At 52.7% G+C, this 23695-nt stretch overlaps 1 protein-coding gene across 16 annotated transcripts in view; it reads right to left on the reverse strand.

Annotated features, from left to right (window-relative positions):
- The window catches only part of KIF1A (kinesin family member 1A), an 89254-nt gene extending 72181 nt beyond the window's left edge, over window positions 1-17073 (reverse strand). For 11 of the 16 annotated variants that reach the window (XM_027538152.1, XM_027538143.1, XM_027538139.1 and 8 more), the window contains exon 1: window positions 16960-17073. The gene's annotated coding sequence lies outside the window, so the exon portion shown is untranslated. Of the gene's footprint in view, window positions 1-8000; window positions 8022-16959 lie in introns of those variants that run through there. The other 5 variants (XM_027538151.1, XM_027538150.1, XM_027538149.1 and 2 more) reach the window with 2 other exon arrangements.
- Between the last annotated feature and the right edge of the window lie 6622 nt (window positions 17074-23695).

The following is a 23695-nucleotide window of genomic DNA, read 5'->3' on the forward strand; positions in this document are numbered from 1 at the left end:
AGGCAAAATCCACGGGAACCAAGTGTGCCCCGAGGCTCGGCCTCTGCAGAGCTGTTTCACCTCTTTCCGAGCTCCTCGAGCCCCGACAGTGCCCCTGCCCCAGGAGTCCCTGAAGGAGGCCAGTGCCCAGAGGCTAGTGCTCGGGTGCCAGTGCTCAGAGCTGCCCCCAGGCAGCCTCAGCAGCGCAGAAGGAAGAGGGTCGGGCAGCTTGGGGCCAGCCGCCAGCCCGCGTGAGACCTAGCACAAGCGTCCTCACCTGCGACGGGCAGTGACCAGCTGGGCTCTCTGCAAGTGAGAACGACCCCCACGTGGCCGGGCCTTTAAGTCACCAACAGGGCAAGGGCATTCACAGCAGGCTGTCCGTGCGCACCCTCCCCTGGGCTCCCGCAGGCGGCCACGACTTTGTGTGATCTCCAAGCCAGTAGGAAAGGAGGAGATTTACTCAGCAAACCAAAAGGGTGGAGTAGACTGCCCTAACCAACAGGACAGATGTCTGCACAATGCCGCCTGTCCTAACTCGCGTAGATCCCGGGGTCGAGTCCCGAGGCCACGCCCAGGGTGGAATCATGTCACAGTGATTCGGCGCAGGCCTGGGGTTGGGGCCAGTCCCAGTCCTGCCTTTATCTCAGCTGTGTGACTCAGCCCCTGGGCCTCGCTTTACCCAACTGCACCATGACCAGGTTGAGGAGGTTGACCCCAAAGTGATTCCACTCTGGGGTCCCAGACCTCCAGGGAGAGTGACTTCCCCAGGGCTGCAGGGAGAGGCCGTGGCCAAGTCACTTGGAATAAGCCAAATGGGGAACAGCTTCCCTAATGGGGAAAAAAATGCATGATTTTTCATGCATTATTAAAATGTAGACAAATCACTTAGCACAAGGCCTGGCATATGGAAGGAATGAAATAGAAAGCTGATACAAATTTCTAGTAAGTAGGAGCTTTTCCTTTCCCAGGGCTGCAGGGCAGCAGCTGATGCCATCGGGGACTCGGGGCTGAGGAGGGGCTCCCGGGAAAGGGGAGGGGGCCGGCTACGGAAAGCGAGCTACTGGTCATGGCAACGGCCAGGAGCTCCAGGAAACAGGCAGCTCGGAGTTCTGGGGGCTCCTCCTCCTCGCTGTTGTTCAGTCGTTCAGTTGCCGGGTCTCCCCTACTACTGTCTGAAATGAACTTGATGCCCGTTAAGTCCTGAGCCTCCTGTCACCAGAGGCATCCAAGTAGGGCAGAGGCCTGGGGTCTCTTTCAGACCCTCCCACACTGAGGGTCTGTGACACCTCTGCTTCTGAAAAGATCTGCTTCAGCCTCCCCTGTAATCATCACCCTCTGGACAGTCTGACAAAAAGACCCCCTTCCAGGGTGGGGGGCGCCTCTGTGCACGGACCCAGGACCAAGAGCAGGAGGGGCTGCAGAGACCCAGGTGCCCCTCTCTGTACAGACAGGGGAGGGTATGGGCAGGGCTGGGGTCAATCTTGCAAACTCCCAGGTGCCCCAGGACTCCCCAGAACAGGCTGGACAGGAGCAGAACTGTCCTCTCAGGCGACATAGCTCATCCAAGGCTACAGGGAGACGAGAAAGTACCAGGCCAGCCAACAACCAAGGCCGAAAGCTCAGGACATGAGCAAAAGCCCAGGCGATGGGGGCCGAATTCAGGGGCTGGACTCAAGCCAGCTCCACCCCGCAGCCCCTTCCAGCCACCTGCGCGCCTCCATCCACACACCACGGATGTTTTCTCAACACTCTCACCTGCTTATGTCCATGGATGGCCATCCAGCGTGGACTGGAAGGTGTACCTCTCTGAGAATGCATGTTGCCTTACGCGGGAAAATCTCTGCACTTTTGAAACTGAGAAAAGTCTTAGGACATTCTGGGTGGAGTGGGAAGAGTACAACAGCTGGTGAATTCCTAGTGAGGATGCAAATCAGGATGAGGATTCTAACGCACCTTCAGCAAGAGGCCCTATGCCTGAGACGTAAAGGCTGGGTCCTTTGAATACGTGATCCCAAGTCCTCGAACAGGTGATAATTAGAAACAGATGTTCAATTTGATAATGCAAAATTTTCAGCTCTCCCCAGATTTAGCTATATTCATTCAGTGCAATTCCAATAAGCAAAATATTCCAACAGGATTTTCAGTGACATCTGGCAAGAGTTTGGAAGAGAGTTTTGAAAGAGAAGAAAGAGGGGAGCACGCCCTACCAGCTATCATATTTACTCTAAAGCTGCAGTAGTTCCCAAAGTCTAGTGGTGTCGTGAGGAGAGAGGAAAGTGGGAAAAATGAAGCTGGGCCACAGACACACACACAGACAAACCCAAAATCCAACAGTGAGAAAGCAGCGTCGCACGATGGGATAAAGTCAGTATCAGACAACTGGCTAAAGAAAGAGCTAGACCTTAGTCTGGGAAAGCATTTACAAGAACACACCGGAGACCCTGCTCATGGCCCTGGGGGGAGACCCGTGCACAGACATCAAACAGGAAAAGCAAAGCAGGGCTTGTGCGTCCAGGTCGGGGAACGCTGGAGGAAGACGCTGGTTCCCTCCTCCGCCTCCGGCCCGCCCACCCGGCGTTCACAGTGGGAGGAGCTGCACACAGTTTTTGAATCTGCTTGAAGGAATCCAAGAGCTACAGAAGCCATGCAGACTGGCGGGCGGAGATTCCAGGGATGGGGCTGCTGTGGGGCAGGGGACGACTTCGCCAGCACATTCTCCCCCAGCGTTTTGCATTCCAGTCACAGGCACAAGGCTGGGAGTCCAGAGTCTTCCCAGGCAGAGAGCCGTTGCTGAGGGATGGAGAACATGCAGAGCTTTTTGGTTGAGAAAAACAACACTTAAGAGGCCAAGATCCCAGGAGAAAGAAGCAGAGACTTAAATGGAGCAAATGGTCAGTTCTCCCCTTAAGACACTTGCCAAACTCCAAAGGCAGGAAAGGGCGGAAGTTTCGAACTCAAGCAGAAAGCCTCTGGAAATCAATGAGAGTTCTCCCATGGTCTCAGGTGCCAAGGAGACAGAGGTCAGAGTTCAGGTCCCCTGGGAGAAGGGGCCTCAGCAACCACACCAGGACCTGATCTGAAAACCCTGACAGGCACAGACTGTACAAGCAGGGCAGAGCCACAGGTGGGATTGTTCCACCTCCTTGAGACCCACAGGCTGCAGCATGCCAGGCCTCCCTGTCCTCCACCGTTTTCTGGAGCTTGCTCAAATCCATGTCCATCAAGTCGGTGATGCCACACAACCATCTCATCCTCTGTCGTCCCTTCTTCTCCTGCCCTCAATCTTTCCCAGCATCAGGGTCTTTTCCAATGAGTCAGTTCTTCGCATCAGGTGGCCAAAGGATTGGAGCTTCAGCTTCAGCAACAGTCCTTCCAATGGATATTCAGGGTTGATTTTCTTTAGGATTGACTGGTTGGCTCTCTTTGCAGTCCAGAGTCTTGTCCAGCACCACAATCAGGAAGCATCAATTCTTCAGTGCTCAGCCTTCTTTATGGTCCAACTTTCACCTCCCTACATGAGTACTGGAGAAACCACAGCTTTGATTTGACAGACCTTTGTCGGCAAAGTAACGTCTCTGCTTTTCAATGTGCTGTCTAGGTTGGTTACAGCTTTCCTTTCAAGCAGCAAGTGTCTTTTAATTTCGTGGCTACAGTCACCATGCTCAGTGGTATTTTGGAGCCCAAGAAAATAAAATCTGTCACTGTTTCCACTTTTTCTCCATCTATTTGCTATGAAGTGATGAGATCAGATGCCACGATCTTAGTTTCTTGAATGTTGAGTTTTAAACCAGCTTTTTCGCTCTCCTCTTCCACCCTCATCAAGAGGCTCTTTAGTTGCTCTTCACTTTCTGCCATAAGAGTGGTGTCATCTGCATATCTGAGGTTGTTGATGTTTCTCCTGGCAATCTTGATTCCAGCTTGTGATTCATTCAGCCTGGCATTTCCTGTGATGTACTCTGCATACAAATTAAATAAGCAAGGTGACAATATACAGCCTTGATGTACTCCTTTCCCAGCTGAGAACTAGTCCATTGTTCCGTGACTGGTTCTAATTGTTGCTTCTTGACCTGCATACAGGTTTCTCAGGAGGCATGTAATGCTATGCTATGCTATGCTAAGTCGCTTCAGTCGTGTCCGACTCTGTGCGACCCCATAGACGGCAGCCCACCAGGCTCCGCCGTCCCTGGGATTCTCCAGGCAAGAACACTGGAGTGGGTTGCCATTTCCTTCTCCAATGCATGAAAGAGAAAAGTGAAAGTGAAGTCGCTCAGTCGTGTCCGACTCTTAGCGACCCCATGGACTGCAGCCTACCAGGCTCCTCCGTCCATGGGATTTTCCAGGCAAGAGTACTGGAGTGGGGTGCCAGGTAAGGTGGTCAGGTATCCATCTCTTTAAGAATTTTCCAAATTTGTTGTGCTCCACACAGTCAAAGACTTTAGTGTAGTCAATAAAGCAGAAATAGATGTTTTCCTAAAATTCCCTTGCTTTTTCTATGAACCATCAGATATTGGTCATTTGATCACTGGCTCCTCTGCCTTTTCTAAATCTAGCTTGTACATCTGGAATTTCTCAGTTCAAGAACTGTTGAAGCCTAGCTTGAAGGATTTTGAGCATTACCTTGCTAGCATATGAAATGAGCACAATTGTGCAGTAGTTTGAATCTTCTTTGGCATTGCCTTTCTTTGAAATTGGAATGAAAACTGACCTTTTCCAGTCCCGTGGCCATTGCTGAGTTTTCCATATTTGCTGGCATATTGAGTGCAGCACTTTAAGAGCATCATGTTTTAGGATTTGAAATAGCTCAGCTGGAATTTCATCACCTCCACTAGCTTTGTTTGTAGTAATGCTTCCTAAGGCCCACTTGACTTACACTCCAGGATGTCTGAATCAAGGTGAGTGATCACACCATCGTGGTTATTTTGGTCGTGAGGATCTTTTTTGTACAGTTCTTCTGTGTATTCTTGCCACCTCTTCTTAATATCTTCTGCTTCTGTTAGGTCCATACCATTTCTGTCCTTTATCAAGCCCATCTTTGCATGAAATGTTCCTTTGGTATCTCCAATTTTCTTGAAGAGGTCTACTATAGTTTTTCCCATTCTATTGTTTTCCTCTTTTTTTTTTTTTTTTTTTTTTGCATTGTTCACTTAAGAAGGCTTTCTTATCTCTCCTTGCTATTCTCTGGAACTCTTCATTCAGTTGGGTATATCTTTCCCTTTTCTCCTTTGCATTTGCTTCTCTTCTTTTCTCAACTATTTGTAAGGCCTCCACAAACAACATTTTGCCTTCTTACATTTCTTTTTCTTTGGGATAGTTTTGGTCTCTGCCTCTTATACAATGTTGCTAACCTCCGTCCATAGTCCTTCCTACTTTACCTCCAGACAGTGAATTAAAAAGCAGAGACATCCCTTTGCTGACAAAGTTCTGTGTAGCCAAAGCTATGGTTTTTTCCAGTAGTCATGTACAGATGTGAGAGCTGAACCAACCATAAAGAAGGCTGAGCACCAAAGAATTGATGCTTTTGAATTGTGGTGCTGGAGAAGACCCTTGAGAGTCCCTTGGACTGCAAGGAGATCAAACCAATGAATCCTAAAAGAAATCAACCTTGAATATTCATTGGAAGGACTGATACTGAAGCTGAAGCTCCAGTGTTTCAGCACCTGATGAGAGGAACTGACGCACTGGAAGATTCTGATGCTGGGAAAGATTGAAGGCAAAAGGGGAAGGGGGTGGTAGAGGATAAGATGATTAGGTCGTATCAACGACCCGATGGACATGAATCTGGGCAAACTCAGGAGATGGTGGAGGACAGGGGAGCCTTCTGTGCTGCAGTCCATGGGGTCACAAAGAGTCAGACGTGACTTAATGACTGAACGACAACAGCTATTTCACTGGCATTTCAGGAGGGAGAGAAGATAAATGAAGATAAATTAGAAATGACGAACCAAACACTAAATTCTATATAATTCTATTTACATAACTTCTAAAACAAGCCAAAAATGAGCAGAATAAGCACGTTATTTAGAAATACAGAGCTAAATAGCAACAGTAACAACAAAACAGCTAAAGGGAGTTGAAAGTGGTTGGGCACAGAGAGCAAAAATGCTGATTTTCAAAATGAATCTTGTAGGTATATTTGACTCTTCTAAATGATGTTCATATTTAACCTAAAAATTATTTTTAAAATAATTATCAAGTGGTTCAGGGAAAGTGGGAGAGACAGAAAGCTAGCTCACCTTGGTTGGCAAGTGCCATGTGCGTGAAAACAAAAATTGGTTTTGTTCATTAAGATTATTATTTCAAAACTGATGGGGGGAAATGTGAATGAAAGACTCCCATATCTGGCAGTACGATGGATGAGATATCCTCCCATTAGAAATCACCATTAAATTTGGGATATATAACAAGCATCAGAATAAAAGAAGGGAATTCTGGAAAGGGGGAAAAAGGAAAGGAGCTGAAACGAACGTGGGGAGCCCATTCCACCAGCTCACCCAGGAGGAAGACGCAGCAGAAAGGCAGAGGAGTGGGTTTCACCTGCTGAGTGGGGGATGGGAGGCGTGACCTCAAAGACAGGTAGTCAGAAGTGGAACCAAGTGTCACAAAAATCTGGATCCTCTGGAACTCGGGGAAAGCCACTGGCCATCAGAGGGACGTGGGAATTGGTCTGAATGGCCCTCAGCTCCTGGTGGTGAGAAAGCCAGTGCTTCTGAGAATTTGAGGCCACAGACCTGACCTCACACAGGTTTGGGTCTAAAATTCACAAAGCCCCTGTGATCAGGGAAGCCCAGGGTTGAGACGTTAGCTCACAGTAGTCTCAGATGTTTGCACCCAAAGTATCTCACAAAAGCAGACACAAACCCCCCTTGAGAAGAGCTTCCTCCCCTAGGTGCCCCAATATTCCCAGAGACGAAGATCAGCTACATGGGTGCTCACGGTGGCACACCACCCAACACCCGAGATGAACTTCACCACTAGAGTCAGGGGGAAAATGCAAAGAAAACGTTAGATCCTCAAGGATCTCAGAGGCTGCGCTGTCAGATCCAGATCACAGTGAGTGCACGTAAAGTGTTCACAGCAATAGCGGGAGGGAAAGAATGCAGCAAAATACGGGGTGAACCATGCAGAGCTTAAAACGTAACCCTTTAAATTTCAGAGTTTAGCTGACATTAATCAGCAAATGAAATGGAGCTGAACAGGGAATTAATGAACTGGAAAATGTCCGGAAGAAAATTACCCAGAATGGTCCCAAAGAGACAAAACGATGAAACCAGAAAACCAAGGTTAGAGGCCATGCCACATGGAACAGTTCGTAATCCATCATGGCAGGAGGTTTAATGCACCTCTCACCACTGACAGACCATGCAGACAGGTAATAACAAGCACGGAGACGATTCGAACAACAAAACAATCATGAACTGATGAAAACCTGTGCTCTCTCTTGCCCTCAAAAATTAGAGAAACATTCTTTTCTAAAACATAGGGAACATTTACAATGTTTTACCATGCGGACTCTGTATCAAATGGATCGTGTAATTTGAATAGAATAAAATAAAAAAATCAATAAAAGATCATTAAAAATACATATGTTAGGAAATTTTTTAAAATAAACTTCTTTTTTAAAAACGTTTCTGGCCATGACACGAGACATGCCAGATCTTAGTTTACCGACCAGGAATCAAACCAACGCCTCCTGCAGTGGAAGCGTCAAGTCTTAACCAGCGAACCACCAGGGAAGTCCCAACATCCAAATAACCAACACACAAAAGAAAAAACCACTGCAGAGTTACAAATAAACTCAGTCGTAAATGATCATGCAGATACTACCAGCAAAACCGACAGCAGTTCCATACCCAGCCATGGCGGAGTTGTCAGGACCACGCTCAGCCTCCCACTGTAAACAACTAGCAAACTGGCCCCAGCAGATGCAAATCACTGTTTTTAGACGTGGCAGAAAGGCAGGGAAACACATGGGGATGAGCCCTACCATCGCCAGATCTGCCCAGAGGCGACTTACAGACCTCAGGCACGGGCAGGGGGCGCTTGAACAGCTCAGCGACTTTGATGAGTTGAGGAGATGAAGGTCAGAGTTTGGGTGGGTGGCAGCAGCTGGAATGTGTGGCTCAGAGTCTGGAAAGGAAAGCATTACTTGGTAACAGAGCTCCAGAAATCTTCTAGGGATTCACTTGTCTCACTACCGCTGGTGTTTAGTCGCCCAGTCCTGTCTGAGTCTTTGCGACCCCATGGACTGTAGGCTGCCAGGCTGCTCTGTCCATGGGATTTCCCAGGAGAGGGTTGCCATTTCCTTCTCCAGGGGATCTTTCCAACCCAGGGATTGAACCTGCATCTCCTGCACTGGCAGGCAGATATATTACCGCTGAGCCACGAGGGGAACGTGTAGACCACGTCCATGCGCAAGCGGTCCAAGCAAAGAAGACTGAATAATTCCCAAAGCTCAAAATCAGCAGACATCTGTGCTCCCACCAGTCAGAATACAATTCTTTTGATCCCTCCATCCCAGATTCCCAGCCACTCAGCAGACACCCCAAATAAATCAAGTTTATTCTGGGCTTAACTATCCCTGGAGTGACATCTACCCAAAAGTAATTCTAGAAAAGCTGAAAATCAGGCCTTGAAGGGTCAAATAAGTCTTCAAACAATTTAACTGCCTGACAAAACAAAGCCAACATTCTTCACAGAAGAAAGCATAACTCAGATGCTCCACACTGTAGAAATGGCCCGAATTCAATTTTAAAAACGACTCCACACATGCCAAGTCGCAGGAGATGACTACACACACCAAGATGCAGGAGAAGATGATCTATAAGTAGGAGAAAAATTCAGTAGGAATTTTTCTATAACCATTAAAGACATAGATTCAAAAGTTTAAAATTGTAACCACCAAAAGAAAATCAGAAGACTCAGATACTTTTATAAGGGAGTTCTACCATACATACAAAAAAAAAAAAAAACCCAGATATTTCCAATCTTATACAAACTGTGTAGGAGAACAAGAAAAAGACGGGAAACAGAAGGAGAAAAATTCTATCCCTAACTCATGCACTGAGGCTAAAACGACCTTGGTATCAAATGAGAGACAGAAAATTTAAGAAATTAAGATTTAGACCAATGTCCCTGATGAACATAAGATACAAAAGTTCAAAATCTAGCAAGAAAGTCAAACAGAAAACAAAAAAGATAATGTGATAGGTTTATTTCAGGAATACCAGTATGGTGATATAATGGCTTAACATTAGGATAGCTATTAATAAAATTCACCACATGTCAGATTAAAGAGGAAAATAGGTCAAGTGAAGTTCTTCATAGATACTGAAGAAGCACGCAAGAATTTTCAAAACCCATTTACGATAAAACTCTTGGCAATGTGAGGATAAAAGAAAACTTTAATCTTATAATGTGTGCGTGCCAAGTTGCTTCAGTTGTGTCTGCCTATGTGACCCCATGGACTTAGCCCACCAGCCTCCTCTGTGCAAGGGATTCTCCAGGCAAGAATACTGGAGTGGGTTGCCATGCCCTCCTCCAGGGGGTCTTCCCGACCCAGGGATTGAACTTGGGTCTTCTGTATTGGCAGGTGGGTTCTTTACCACTGAGCCACTGGGGAAGCCAATCTCATGATATGCATCTACTAAAAATCTACCCAAATACCACACTTAACGCTGAAATATTGGGGACACTTTCTTTAAATTCAGGAACGAGTTCAGGATACCTACTGTTACCACTTTTGTGTAAGATTGTAGCAGAGGTTCTTGCCCGAGTGATAAGGCAGGAAGACAGGATAACAGTGGCAAAAGATGGGCTGGACTAGAGTAAAACACACTGTCATTATATGCCGACCATCTGCTTATCTCCACAGAAATCAAGAGGGTCCACAGACAGATGATCTGATTCAGTGGGAAGGGTCAGCAAAATTGCTAGGAACCAATCATGTTGGTACGCACTACAGACAAAGAGTTTTAAAAGTATCTTTTAAGGTACCATTTAAAGAAAAACCGCAAGTACTAAGTACGTCTATGGGAATGTAACAAAGGACACATCACATAGTACAGAAAATCTAAATAAATGAAGAACCATAATCTGTTCTTAAAAAAGAAATTTCAGTATCTTAAAAATGTGTATTTTCACCCAAATGAATCAAAACATTCAGGTGTAACTTCAAACAAAATTAGGTGGGTTTTTTTGTGTGTGTGAAACTGGACAGATTGCTTCTAAGAATTTCTAAATAGTAAGATACTACCAATACCAGTAACAAGCTTGAAGAAACACAGAAGGTAGAGAGCATGTCTGATAACAAGACTTAATATAAAACTGAAGTAATTAACACAAGGTGGTTGGGACAAGTAAGTCACCACAATTGTAACAGAAGGGACACCAGAAACAGGCCGGCACACACAGCCTTCTAACATCAGATAAAGGAGGCTCTGCAGACTGATGAGAAGAGAAAGGGGCGCTGAGAAAACTGGTGTCATGGACTGAATGCCTGTGTCCCCCAAAAGTCCTATGTCGAAACCCTACCCTCCAGTGTGACAGAGTTAGGAGGCGGGGCACTTGGGAGCCTCGTGACTTTAGAAAGCTCCAAGGGGACTTGCTTCCTGTCTCTGCTCTCAGCCCTGTGGAGACACAGAGTCAGCCATCTGCAGCCCAGAAGAGGGCTCTCCCCAGAACCTGGCCATGCTGGACCCTGACCGCGCTGGTGCCTTGATCCTGGACTCCCAGCCTCAAAACTGTGAGAAAGTAGCTTCTGCGGTTTGTAAGCCCCCAGTCCGTGCTGCTGTTCTGTTACAGCAGCCTGGACAGACTAACACAACTGGCCAGTCATGTGGAAAAATACACTGTGAGATCCCCTTTCATCCCCAAACAGAGTCCACGTGGACTGAAGATCTAAATGTGAAAACACAGTTTCGGAAGAAAACAAAACGTGTTCTCTCCATGCTCACCTTTAAGAAGGATTTCGAAGCCCATGAAAGATGCCAAATGGAAAAGTCCAGGCATCAAAATACTATTAAAAGGAGAAGAGAAGTCCACCCACCCAGCCACACGATCAACAAGGACTCACGAGCAGAACATGCAGAGAACAGACAAAGTCAAAGAGACACAAAAGGAAAAAATGGGCAAAAAGATATGAACAGGCAAGATACTTATTTTGCCTTAAAGGACATGATACTCAACCACAACAGTAATTAAGAAAGTGTTGTTTAAAACCACATCCATCAGGTCAGCATTAAAATGTCTGCAACCCCAGCTGTTGTGAGGATAGAACAACAAGAACTTAGGGATCATGGGGGAAAAGTTTGTTGGTTCAACCACTTTCAGAACAACAGGGCAATTTCTAGTAAGGCCGCAGACCCTGTGGCCAGCAGCTGCACAACTGGAGATGCTGTACACGAGCCCAGGAGGCAAGACGGAGGGAACGGAGACACCTAACTGTCCCCGGACCGGAGACCGCTCAGTCACACAGGAGCGCTGTCCAGACGTGAAAGTGGATGAAGCGTCCTGGGGAATCCGACAACTCAATTCAGAGAGGAGCAGACAAATGTGTACGGTGAGGTCAGCCCACAGAGCCTCACGCCCTGGCACACTGCTGAGAGCAGGGGAAACAACGGCGCTCCGAGAACGCTGACACTGAATTCAGGATGGTGGGGACGCCCCAGGCCAGGGGTCCAACCGACTGACGCTGAGGCCTCGGCGTGAAGCCCCAGCATGTCAGCACTGGGGACAGAGCCCTGCCTGCCTCTGTGGGCCCGTCTGCAGGGTGGCTAGGACAGGCCCTCCTCCTCCCCCACCCCGTGAGGATTAGGGGTGTGGGCCTCTGCGGCACAGCAGTGCGGCTCTCAGGGCTCATGGGCCCAGTGGGGGGCAGGAGTGGGGAATGAGGCTGAAGAGGGGCCCTGGGTGCAAGTCTGCCTGCAGAACCTCCACAGCAGTGGGGACACTCTCACCCCCTCCACGCCCCCACCCCCAGAGGCCCATGGCCACCAACACTTGGGGCAAACAGCAGCAGGTTCTCTGCAGAAATGGGAGAAAACACCCAGGAAGCACGGCTCCTCTGTGTGGGTGCGGCCCTCCAGATTCTGGCACCGGGGGCACAGCCTGGCTCGCAGCTGCCATCCCTTCACCTAAAGCAGACCTGCTGGCGGCACCCCCACTCTCCCGGCAAGACGGGGGAACACATCCACTCCCCAGCAGGGCCCCTAAGATGAATGGACCAAGGCCCACCACGTGCATGAGGGGAGTAACAGCTTCAGCATAAAATAATGCAGCAGAAAACAGGCCCTGTGAGAAAGAGAAAACAACTCAACAAGCAACAAACCTCTCTAAACTTATCAGAATGTTTCGAGAACACACTGCATTTTCAAAACAAGAACAGGGTGCTATGAAACGGGAGCTCACAGAGACAAGGCAGATGGTGCTCTTAGTGATAAACTGTAGATGCTGAAACACAAAATTCCCCCAGAGAACTCCAAAATGAAGTCCAAAAATTGTCCAGAAAATAGGACATAAAGAGACAGAATGAGAGAAAACACCAGAACACCGAAGACCAACGCATGAATCCAAGGAAGAAAACAGGAAAAAGGAAAGGGGAGAAATGTGCACAGACAGGAGAATAAAGCCTGTCTTCCGTTGGAAGGCCCTGCTGAACACCAATACACACAAAAGCCCACACCAAACCCGTCCACGGCTGGTCGGGAATCCACAGATGAAGAGAGGACGCTAAGAGATCCAGGGAGGGAAGTCGAGTTGCTGACAAAGACTTCTCTTGAGCACCTGGTGCTGGTGACGATGACAAAGCCTTCAGCATGAGTTACTGACAAGGAGGGCCCCAGACGGAGCAGCAACCCAGTGTGAGGACAGAGCGAAGATGCTCTCGAGCAGCCAAGGACTCACCACCCTTTTCAGGAAGTCATACAAGGATGTGCTCCAGCAAAAGCAACACAGGAAGCCAAGAAAGCAGCCGCTCTGGGGCCCATCAAACAGAGAGCTCCAGCCCAGGGGATGCAGAGAGCAGCAGGAAGGAGGCGGCTTCCGGGGCGAGGATGCCAGGAAAGAGGGCACTCAGCAGGAGAGAGGGAGTGACTGAGAAGCTGGGGGAGGGGAGGACAAAGCAGATGCACTCAGACACTAGGGAGAGCTGTGCTCTGCTCCGCCCTGACCCCTGCCTGGCCCCACATCACCACTCAGCCTGGAGCTGCCGCCCTCCCGGGGTGGGTGTGGAGGCTCCCGGGGAGGAGGAGGACCAGGGAGGAACAAGCAGGTAAGGGCTGCAGTCTGTGTGTGCGAGCGTGTGTGAGGATGTGTGTGTGAGTGTGTGTGTGAGAGAGGGTGTGTGCACGCAAGTATGTATGTGTGAGGGGTGTGTGTCACAGTGTGTGTGAGAGGGTGTGTGTGTGAGTGTGTGTGTGAGAGAGGGTGTGTGCACGCAAGTATGTATGTGTGAGGGGTGTGTGTCACAGTGAGTGTGAGAGGGTGTGTGTGTGTGTGTGAATGTGTACGTGTGAGGGGGTGTTTCTGTGAGAAAGAATGTGTGTGGGGGGGAGTGTGTGTGTATGTGAGTGTGGAAGAGAGTGTGTATGAGTGTGTATATGTGAGGGGGTGTTTGTGTGAGAGAGAATGTGGGTGTGTGGAAGACAGTGTGTGTGTGTGTGAGTGCGAGACTGTGTGTGTACGTCTGAGTGTGTATGTGTGAGGGGTGTTTGTGTGAGAGAATGTGAGCGTGTGAGCGTGTGAAACTGACTGTGTCTCCGGGTAGCCCTCCAGTCTGCCCAAGCGCGACGGGGAGCAGAGTGACCGGCCCGGCGCCCGGCCCGACGTCTCCCACCACCGCACAGACCCCCAGCAGCCCTGACGGCAGGAGCAGCAGGGCCGCCGCCCGCCCACCGGCGCCCCGTGTGGGCGGGGCGTGAGGCGGCCGGGGGCGGGGCGTGGAGTGGGCGGGGCCGGGCGGGGCGGGGCTCGACCCAGAGCTGAGCCGGGATTAGCAGAGTAAATCCAGGGATAGAGAGGAGCGGACGGTGTGTCCCGCTCCGTCCGGTGGCACCTACCGGACTGCCAAGGGGCCGGGCAGGGGTGGGGAGCCAGCTCGGGTGGTGTGGGTGGGGAGCCAAAGCCCGCAGGGGGGCTGGCGGAAACGCAGAGGGCTCAGGAGGCTCGGGCTCCGCTGACCGCTGACCTTGAGTGTGTCCTCCCCCCTCCAACATCTCCAACACCGCGGCCCCCTCACCGGGGCCCGGAGGCGCTAAACCGGGGGCGCTGGGGGAGCTTGGGGTCACCGCTGGACCAGAAGCCAGGGTCCTGGCGGTGCTCCGGAGTTCAAACGCAAACCTGCTCGAGCAGGTGGCGCAGGAAGCACGGGTCTGCCAGTCGCCCCATCTGCCATCTCGCCCTCCCCCCAACCCTGGGCTGCCTCTGCGGGTGGCGCCAGGTGGGAAGGGTCCCCTCAGCGAAGGGGACAGCCCAGCGGCCTGCCCGTGTCCCTGGGCACCCCAGCTGAGGAGAGCTTGGGGGAGGGCATGGCCCTCAGAGTTCTCAGAGGGGCGCCTGACTGTGGGGCGGGGGCGGGGGGAGACGGTGCAGGAGGCACACGGGGCAGGCGTGGGGAGCCCTGGCCTTTCGGTCTAATACTGAGTGTAGAGCGCTCTGGGGAGCACCCGGGACTGGGCACGGGGGTGACCCCAGCCAGCCGCTCTCCATGCCAGGGGAGGCGGCCCAGGCCCCTCCAGGCTCGGAAGGGTCTCAGGCCTGAAGAACTAAAGGCCAGGGTGGGGTTCCCAGCCCCCTGGCAGCAGGACCCGCGCCCTGCTCACCCACCTTGGCTGGCTATTTGAGCTGAAGGGACCTGCTCCTGAGGCTGGGCACCCCCATCTCCACCTCCCACTCAGGTCTGTCCCCCCATTCTTGGTCCCTCCCCCAACCCCATCCCACCTCCGCAGGGCCCACTTCCCTGCTCTGCTTCCAAAGGATGCGGTCAGCCCTGGGTCAGCAGCGGCGACACCCAGGGACTAAAGGGGGCCAAGGCTGGTGGCTGGGGCCCCTCGGCCCGGTGTGTCCGGTGTGACTCCCAGCTTGCTGCACACCAGCCTCCACCTGGCTGTGTGTGGCCGGCCCCGCGGGAGGTCGCAGGAGGGCGGTCTGTGGGAGGACACGCAGGAGGGGCACGCCCGTGGCGGGCAGCCGCAAGCCCTCCTCAGGACCCTGACTCCACGCCGGACGCTCAGTCTCCCTGTGGAGCACACCCCGCGGACAGCCCTCCGCCGCCCTCAGCTCCAGGCCCAGCACGGGATGAGCTCCGAGTCCCCGCTTTCACAGCCCGGGAAGCAGACTGTCCCCGTTCACTGCATCTCCCAGTCAGTGGCCTCTTTGCAACGGTCAGCCCAGAAGGTTCCTGAGCCTTGACCGCAGTCGAGTGCAAACCTGAGACCTGACCCAGCCCGCAGCATCCTCCACCCTACACTGCAGACGCTGCAGGCGCCGCCCCCGCCTCACTCCTGACCCCCGAGCCCCGCGGCCTCAGCCGGGGCGGGTGGCCAACCACACCTGCAAAATGGCCGCCGCAGGTACGGCCCCCGCCCCCACTCCAGACCCCAGCGGCTCGCTCAGGGAGATGGGCACGCGTCTCGGTAAAGGTCCCCCTTACAGTCCGAGAGCGGGGGGCGGGGGAGGAGGGAGGCGGAGGCGGCGGTGCTGCAGAAGCGCGCGGGGCGACTCCCCGGGGTTAGGACGCAGACGGCCCTGCGCACACTGGCCTCCCCGCACCACCGCCTCACCGCAGCCGCCGGGGCCAGCCAGCCCTTTGCCCTACGGTCTTCTACCCCAGCAACGTTGGCATCCCCGGGAGGGGCGGCCGCCTGGGGTGGGGTCCGCGGATCTCGGCGGGAGAGCCCCCATCCCCGGGAACGTGGGCGCGCATCGCGCCCGCGCCCGGCGGGCCCCATGACTCGGCATTCCCTCCTTCCCTCCCCCTCCCCGCCCTGCGGCCCGCGGTCCCCCGCCCACCCAGCGCCTGGCAGACGGCTGACCCTCCCTCCCCACCGGGATGCTGTCCGGGCCCCTCCCCGAGCGCGAGAGATGCCTGCTGGGTTGGCCGGAGAGCTAGGGAGGGAGGCAGCTTAAAGGACGAGCCAAAAGGGCTGCGCGGCGGCGCCCCTGTCACCCGAGCCCCGGCGTCCGGGAGCGCCTCCAGCCGAGACGTCGCGGTCCCGCAGCCCCGTCCCCTCCTGCGGCCGGGCCACACCTGTTACTGGGGCGCCGGCTGCGTGGATGCAAGCCGTGTCCGCAGGCGTGCCCTCCCAAACCGTGAGCCTTTCTGTAAGGGAGAAGGGGTCTCTTGGGAGGAGGACGCGACCTGGACTGAGCGCTGGGCACTCCCGGCGGCGCGCACCAAGCCGGCGGCCAGCCCTCCCGCCGCAGCCCCCGCCCGCCCGCTTGCCCGCCCGTTTTGCTCCCCGCTCCAGCATCCGCCCTCCCCAACCCCGGGGACCAGGGCCCCTGCCTGCGCCCCGCCGCCCGGGACACCCTCCCTCCGGCCGGGCCGCGCCAGCCGCGCCCCCTCCCGGGTGCCCCTTCCGCCTCTCTCCCCTTTGCCCATCCCTCCCCTCCCCCGCCGGTGCAGTCCCAGCCCGGGCCGCTTCCCGGGTGTCGGCTCCAGCCCGGGCGAGTGGAAGATCCGGGAAGCGGAGAGGGTTTATCGAGATGCTGCCTGCGCCCTCCCCGCAGCGACCCCGCCCGCGCCAGACCAGCGTCCCCCTGCAGCCGAAGCCGCAACCAAAGGGCCTCTCCAGAGGGCCGTGCCTCGCTGCGCAAGAAGGGCGGACACTCCTGAATTTGCCCCATTGTTCTCCGCAGGGACGGGGGAGGGTCGGGGAAGGGAAGGGGCCGCGCCGAGGGCTCCGGGCGCGAGCTCCCCGCCGGGGCGCTGGGCGCAGGTGCGGGATGCGGCCCTGGAAGCCTGGCGAGCCGCGGCCCTACCTCTCCGGCGTCACTGGTGGCGGTCGCGCGGCATGAGCACCGGCAGGGGCGCGGGTCCCGAGCGAGCGCAGAGCGGCTGCTGCTCCCCGGCTGCGCTGGGCGCTCTGACGGCGGCACCGCGTGACGGCTGCGGGCCCCCGGCCCGGCCCGCCCCGCGCCCCTCCCGCCGCGCTGGTTGGCTGCGCGCGGCGCCAGAGCCCCAGCCGCCAGCTGGTTTGTCGCGCGGGGAGAGGGACGGGCGTCGCGGCCGCCGCGGGGCCGGAGGGGGCTGGGGCCGGAGGGGGCTGGGGCCTGGGTGTGACATCACCGCTGACGGGCGGCGCCCTGGTGGGGAGGTGGGGGCCGGGCAGCGCAGCCGGGACGCGCCGCCCCCTCCTCTAGCGCAACCCCAGCTCACGGGGCAACCCCGAGGCCCCGCGACCATCCACCTGCATTTGCCAGCGTGCCCCGCGCGCCTGGCCCTCCCCAGCTCGGAGCCCTTTCGCGTGAAACCACTAAATCCCTACCTGCCCCACCCGCGATGCTGGCAGGACAAACGCGTCGACGAGGAGAGACAAACTCGGGTGGGCTCCTCTCTCGGGGAGGGGGCGTGGGGGTGTAATGGGTGTGGGGACACGGACTCCGAGGTGTAACAGGTGGGTTTTTCGATCGCGCCTGGCGTTCGGCCAGAGCATCGCAGACAGCCCTCAGCGCGGGGATGATGCAACCGGCCGGCCAGCGGGCCTGCCGCCTCTCCTCCCGGCATGCCTCGGGGGGAGACCCCCACCATCCTCTGGCCCCCACGCCCCCGTCCCCACACCCTGTTTCTCCAGCTCAGCTCGTTGAGACCAAGTCACTGGCGGCCCTCGGTCCACAGCCGCAAACCCCAGCCTTCGTCAGCCCCCCAGCCGGAAAGCAGGTCACCAGGGACGGACTGGCATCTCTGCCTGCCACCGGCCTCCATCCACAGCCCCACCGCTGGGCATTTTTGACAAAGCCTCCGGCCAGCTCACCCACCGGAACTGCGGTGACGTCATGCCGCCCCTTCCCACGCAGCCCCTGGCGCCTGCACCCTTCCTCCCCAGGGCCAAGCCTCTGCGGCGTCCAGCAGGTGCCAGGCGCTACCCTAAGGGTTTGCTCCGTTAACCATTTAATCCCCACCCGGCGTCTGAAGGAGATGCTTCACCTCCGCGTGCAGCATCCATGGGGCCTGGGCCTTGAAAGTGGCAAGGGCGTAGGCACATACAACCACCCTACTCTCCAGAGTCCCAGAGAGCCTCTGTTTCCTGGAACTACCTACATAAAAGAGGAATTATTGTTCTTCCAAATTTTTGGTGGAAACGGCAGAACTACGTGGGCCCCAAGGAGGTGAATCTTTCATCACTCCCTGTGTTTCATACTTATCCCTCTGGTCAAGTGCTCTATTTCTTGAGCTAAATCTGGCATGTTTCTAGGAATTAATCCATTTCACTGCAATTTTAGAATATTCTTATATCTACTGCTTTGAACCTTTAAACCATAACTTTGTAACCCTCCTAAATTTCTGACCTTTTTAAAGCCACAGAATTCCTCCTGCAGCGCTGCCTCAGCTGGGCCTCACAAAATCTGGATGAGCAATGTTTTCATTTTCTTCAGATCTGAATATTTCTTTTTAAAATATTTATTTATTTGGCTGCACCAGGTAAACTTGACAGGTTCAGAATGAAGGTCAAGGAGTCCCTGTTTCTGGCTGGAGGTTGCTGCTCTTCTTCCTTCCTGCAGACAGGTTTTGAAAATGATCAGACCCGTGTAACAGAAATGTCCACAGCAGAACAAACTTCCTTGCGGTCACCTCATTGCATTGTGGAAAGGAGGCCACCCTCAGAGACGGAGCCACACACAGCTTGCGATCTAAATAACAGTAAAGTGATCCCACACCTCGAATGAATTTTCTGGAATGCAAGGATGGTTCAGTATTAAGGACTCCATCAGTATAATCTACCATTCTAGTAAGTCAAAGGATAAAAAGAAATAGGATTATTTTAGTAGATATTGAAAGGCTTTTGACCAAAGGGCCACCCACTTTTTGGTTAAAAAGCAAGTAATTATACCCTTTGGGGAAAAGATGCCTTCTTCTTTCACTCGAGGAAAAGCAGCCCTTCAGGGTCTTGGAGGACAAGAGACTAGCCAGAATTAGTGTCTGGCTTCATTCTTCATCAGCTGTCTGACTCCAGGCAAGTTCACCAGCACCTGGGTCTGTCACCTCTCCTGCAGGTGGGATGAGAACAATGCCAACCTCAAAAGGCAGTGGTGAGGATTCGTGCGTGCAGTGCTAGGTCCGGGGCTGGGCACACAGCAAGCCCAGTACCAACAGTAGCTGTAATGGTGAAGCAGCAAAAGAATTCCCGTTTAAAGAGGGATGTTGTCTCTGGTTTATTTAGAAGTATCAGCCAATGCAATTATAAAGGAGAAAAAAAGGTTAAAACATTGAAGCAAAAGAGAAACAAAATTATCAATATTTGCAGATGATGTAATTCTCTACTAAGAAAATTTCAGGGATGAGTGAAGAGCTATGGGAAGCAGTATGTTAATGGGAAGGTAAGAAAAGTTATCACCAAGAAGACAACAGTTTCCATAAAAACAGACCAGAACCAGTTAGAGCTTATAGTGGAGGAATCCAATCACAACAGTATTAAGGGAGGGAAAATGCCGGGAAATAACAGGAAATGTGCAGGCTTCCTGTTCATAGAGAAAGTATACAGGAAAACTCTGAAAATTCATGAAAAGAGAGCAATTAATGGAAAAGCATTATATACTCTTGGAAAGGAAGAATTACATCGTTTAAGGTCCAGTTTTCCCTAAATTATGAGACTGCTGCGCTGCCTACTGTGCTAAGAGGGCAGGTCAGTTTTTCTAAATTAAAGCTACACATTTGTTGCAATCCCAGTCCAGTGTTCTTGCCTGGAGAATCCCAGGGACAGGGGAGTCTGGTGGGCTGCCATCTATGGGGTCGCACAGAGTCGGACACGACTGAAGCGACTCAGCAGCAGCAGCAAGTTAAAGAAGAAGCAAAAGTGAAAGACTAGTGGGGAAGTTTGTTAGAAAGAAAAAGAGTGAAGAGGATTTGCCCAATGAGGTCTTAAACATATCGTGAAATTCTGAAACATATCATGTCATCTAAAAAGATGACAGTATTAAAGGAAACAGATCAAAAGTTTATGATAAAGGCATCATTTCAAAAAATTTGAAGAAAATAGATGATTTTTATAACTAGTGTAGGATAATATGGGAAATATATAAAGTTGGATCCCCCTTGACACAACATCAAGATAAATTCCAATGAGGTAAACATTTATCTGTAACAATGACATTTTAGGAGACTAGAATGCATTGTGAATGGATGCACTCAGCATCTCGGTGCACAGAAATCAGGATACATAAGCTGATTGCCCCAAAGAAGACAGAAGGACTACATAAAAATTAAGCATCAACTGATAAAAACAATAATTAAAAAAAAAACAAACATCTACATGGCCCAAACATCATAAACAAAGCCAAGAGACCAACCCCACCCTGGAAAAACATTTCAAAACATATGATGACGAAAGGAACTTCCTAAAGGAGTAAAAAGCTTATGTAAACTAATAACAAAAATTGTAAGTAACCACCAGAGAAATGGCCAGGAACTATGAGGGGGTGGAGGGACACTGCAGAAAGAAAATTGCTCAATAAGCGAAGAGAGTCCTACTTAAAGAAATGCAGGTCAAAACAGTGCACTATTTTTTCTGACCTAGCACACTGTACAAAAGGTGAATGTTGGGTGACACGTGTGTGGCGAGGGAGTGGGGAGGTGAGCTCTCCGCACTTGGCCGTGGTTGGCATCAGCTATTTGATTTCCCAGAATGTGTCTGCATTTAAGGCGCCCCTCTCCTTGATTCAGCAATCCCATGGCTAGAAATTTGCCCACAGTATCTACATATGAAAATTTGCCCCAAGAAACAAGATAAGCAAGGGGTTCACCCATGGGCACTGGCTAAATGCATCAGGGTGAACAGGAGAGATTTCTCTGGTGCTACTGAAAAGAACGAGTCTTAAAAGTTATGCGCTGATGTGGAAAGATCAGCAAGATGTTTGTTAAATTATGTAAAAGGAGCACAGGAGAGTGTGCATAACATACCCCACCAATCATAAGAAACTGTTAGCCGTGTTTGCCATGGTGGAGGCTACTGTTGGGGAGGGAAGCCAAGGATACATTCATGTATATATTCCTGTATATGTAGTTTGAATGCTCTCATCATATTCAGGTATATTTTTGTAGGTTAATGGCACTGAACTTAAGAGTAGACATTAAGACCCATTTTCATTTTTCACTTTTTGGGGTACCATTCGCAATACTAATAACTACTACATTAAATTGTTTAAGTTTTAAAAATCTTATCAAAGCTGTAGACTTCCATAAGGCTGAGAGACAAAAAGACTCCAGTCCATCCAAATACTCGTTAAGTCATATAAAACTGCTGATGCTCAACTAGTTTTGACTATGAAAAATAGTAATTTTAAGTGGTTTAGCCTCATAAGAATGTTGTAGAAAAAATATATCACAAAATTCAAAAGACACAAACCAAGTCCTTGCAAAGAGGAGAGAAAAACACCCCAGGCATCACAAACCAAAAGGGAACTACAAACCGTGGTGGTGGCTACACCAAGGGGAGCTGCTCCAGGGGTGGGGATGGTAAGGTCTGGACAGCAACATGCGGGTGCAGAGGGGACCAGGGGAGTCAGGTGGATAAGGGGTCCAGCCGAAGGAGCTCTGTGGGCAGGATGAACGACTGTCCAACACGGGTCATCCTTGGGGCGTGAACCTGCTTGAGTCCTCTGAGCAAAGTTGGGAAGAAAAGGGTTGGGCCAGGGCTCCTGCCTGGCGGGCAACCAAAATCTAGGCCAAGTCATGGCTCAGCAGAAAAGCCAAGGGTCGGTAGTGGGGTTGGGGAAGCAGGGAGCTAGGTGGAGCCTGTGCCCTGTGCTTGAGAAGGATCCCTGAACTTTCAGAGGGAAGAATAGAGTATTGAAACAATATTTGCAGAAGTACTGGCTTAGACTTTTCCAGAATTGTAGATAGAAGTGCTTAGTGAGGAATCAGTATGATCCCAAGTAGGAAGAAGAAGACCCAATCTGCAGAAACCAGAGACAATGAATAAGTGAAATGACGGGGTCAAAAGACAAGTCACCTGAAAAGAAGCCACAGTCGGGGTGGGTGGGGGATGCGCGGCTATGGAGCCAGGTGGGAGCCCTGGAAGAGTCTGAGAGGACACGTGGAATGTGAACTGCTGCGCTGTCTTATCCCCGGCCTCGTCTACCCAAGCCCTCTGCGCCGCGAGGACCACAGAGCATCTGCTGTTTTTACGGCCCAGGCCCTCGAGACCCCGCCCCACTGGAGGCCCTGCTCAATGGAGGCCCGCCCATTGGAGGTGCAGTCTGGTTGCCTTGGCAACCCCCCCCGCGGCAGAGTTCCGGGCTTGGCGTGCCGCAGGGGAACGCGGTTGCCACAGCAACGGTGGGGCGTGTCCGGCCTGGCACCGGGAGCCGAGTGTTCATCCCCGCAGACACAGATGCTGTTGCTCCTGAGACGAGAGGGCCCTCGGGGTACCGAGCCAGACGCGGAAGTGAGGCCAGTTCGCGCGGTGCTCTGTGGGCTCCACCTGCCTTGCGGTGGGGTTCCAGATCCAACGCCGCAAGGCCCTTAGCGGCACTTTCGGTTCAGTTCAGTCGCTCAGTCGTGTCCGACTCTTTGTGACTCCATGGACTGCAGCACGCCAGGCCTCCCTGTCCATCACCAACTCCCGGAGCTTACTCAAACTCATGTCCATGGAGTTGGTGAGGGGAAACTGAGGCCAGAAAGGGAAAGACTTGCTCCAAGTCAAAATGCTGGTGTCCAGGCAGGATCCTGCCAGTCCAGCCAGGACCGTTTTCGTCCCAACATTGGCTGCAGCGTGTCCAGGCCCCAAGGTGACCTGTGCGTCAGTTTCCCCGATCTAGTGCATCCTGTGTCCACAGAGTGCTCCTATCTGGTGGAAGCCCACCTGTCCCCCATTTAGCCCCTGGAGGCCTCTGCCCCGCTCCACCAGGGCCCACCCGAAGTCATGCTCTCTCTCCAGTTTCTGCAGCCTTCCCATCCTCCAGAGTCCCATCTGGAAGCCCCTCCACGCAGCCTTCCGCCTTCCCCCACTCCACCCCGGGCTGGAACATCTCCCCCCTCCGAGCTCTCTCTTGCTTCATCCTCAGAGGGTCTCATGTGGTTGTGTTTAAAGTGGACCCATTGCCCTCCTTGGGGTTCAGGGAAGAGCAAAGCCAGTGTGTCCACACTCAGGTGTGTAAACTGTCTGAGAACCAGGCTGTCTGGTGCATCCCAGGCAGGAGAACACAACAGATCCCCCAGGCTGGTGGCAACACCCGTGCCACCACCCAGGGACTTCAGCGACGGTGCAGACAGGACTCCTGCATGACCCGAGGGGCTGCTGGGATGGGGTAGAGACCAGACACTGGCCACTGGCCTGGGTGCTGGGAGAGGCCCAGCAGAGACCCTGTCATACTCAGCACAGGCAGGGGCTGGAGTCCAGAACTGGCTGGAGACTACAGTCCCAGGGCTAGACTCTGCAGCAGGCTGAGCCCAGGGTGGCCCGAGGCTGAGCACACACAGACACAGAGTGGCAGCCAGGCAGAGTCTCAGGCCCACGTTCCGACACCGCTCCGGGTGCAAGTGACCTGGGCCCCGCCAACC

The sequence above is a fragment of the Bos indicus x Bos taurus genome, chromosome 3, assembly GCF_003369695.1.
Source record: "Bos indicus x Bos taurus breed Angus x Brahman F1 hybrid chromosome 3, Bos_hybrid_MaternalHap_v2.0, whole genome shotgun sequence".
Classification (NCBI taxonomy): Eukaryota; Metazoa; Chordata; class Mammalia; order Artiodactyla; family Bovidae; genus Bos; species Bos indicus x Bos taurus.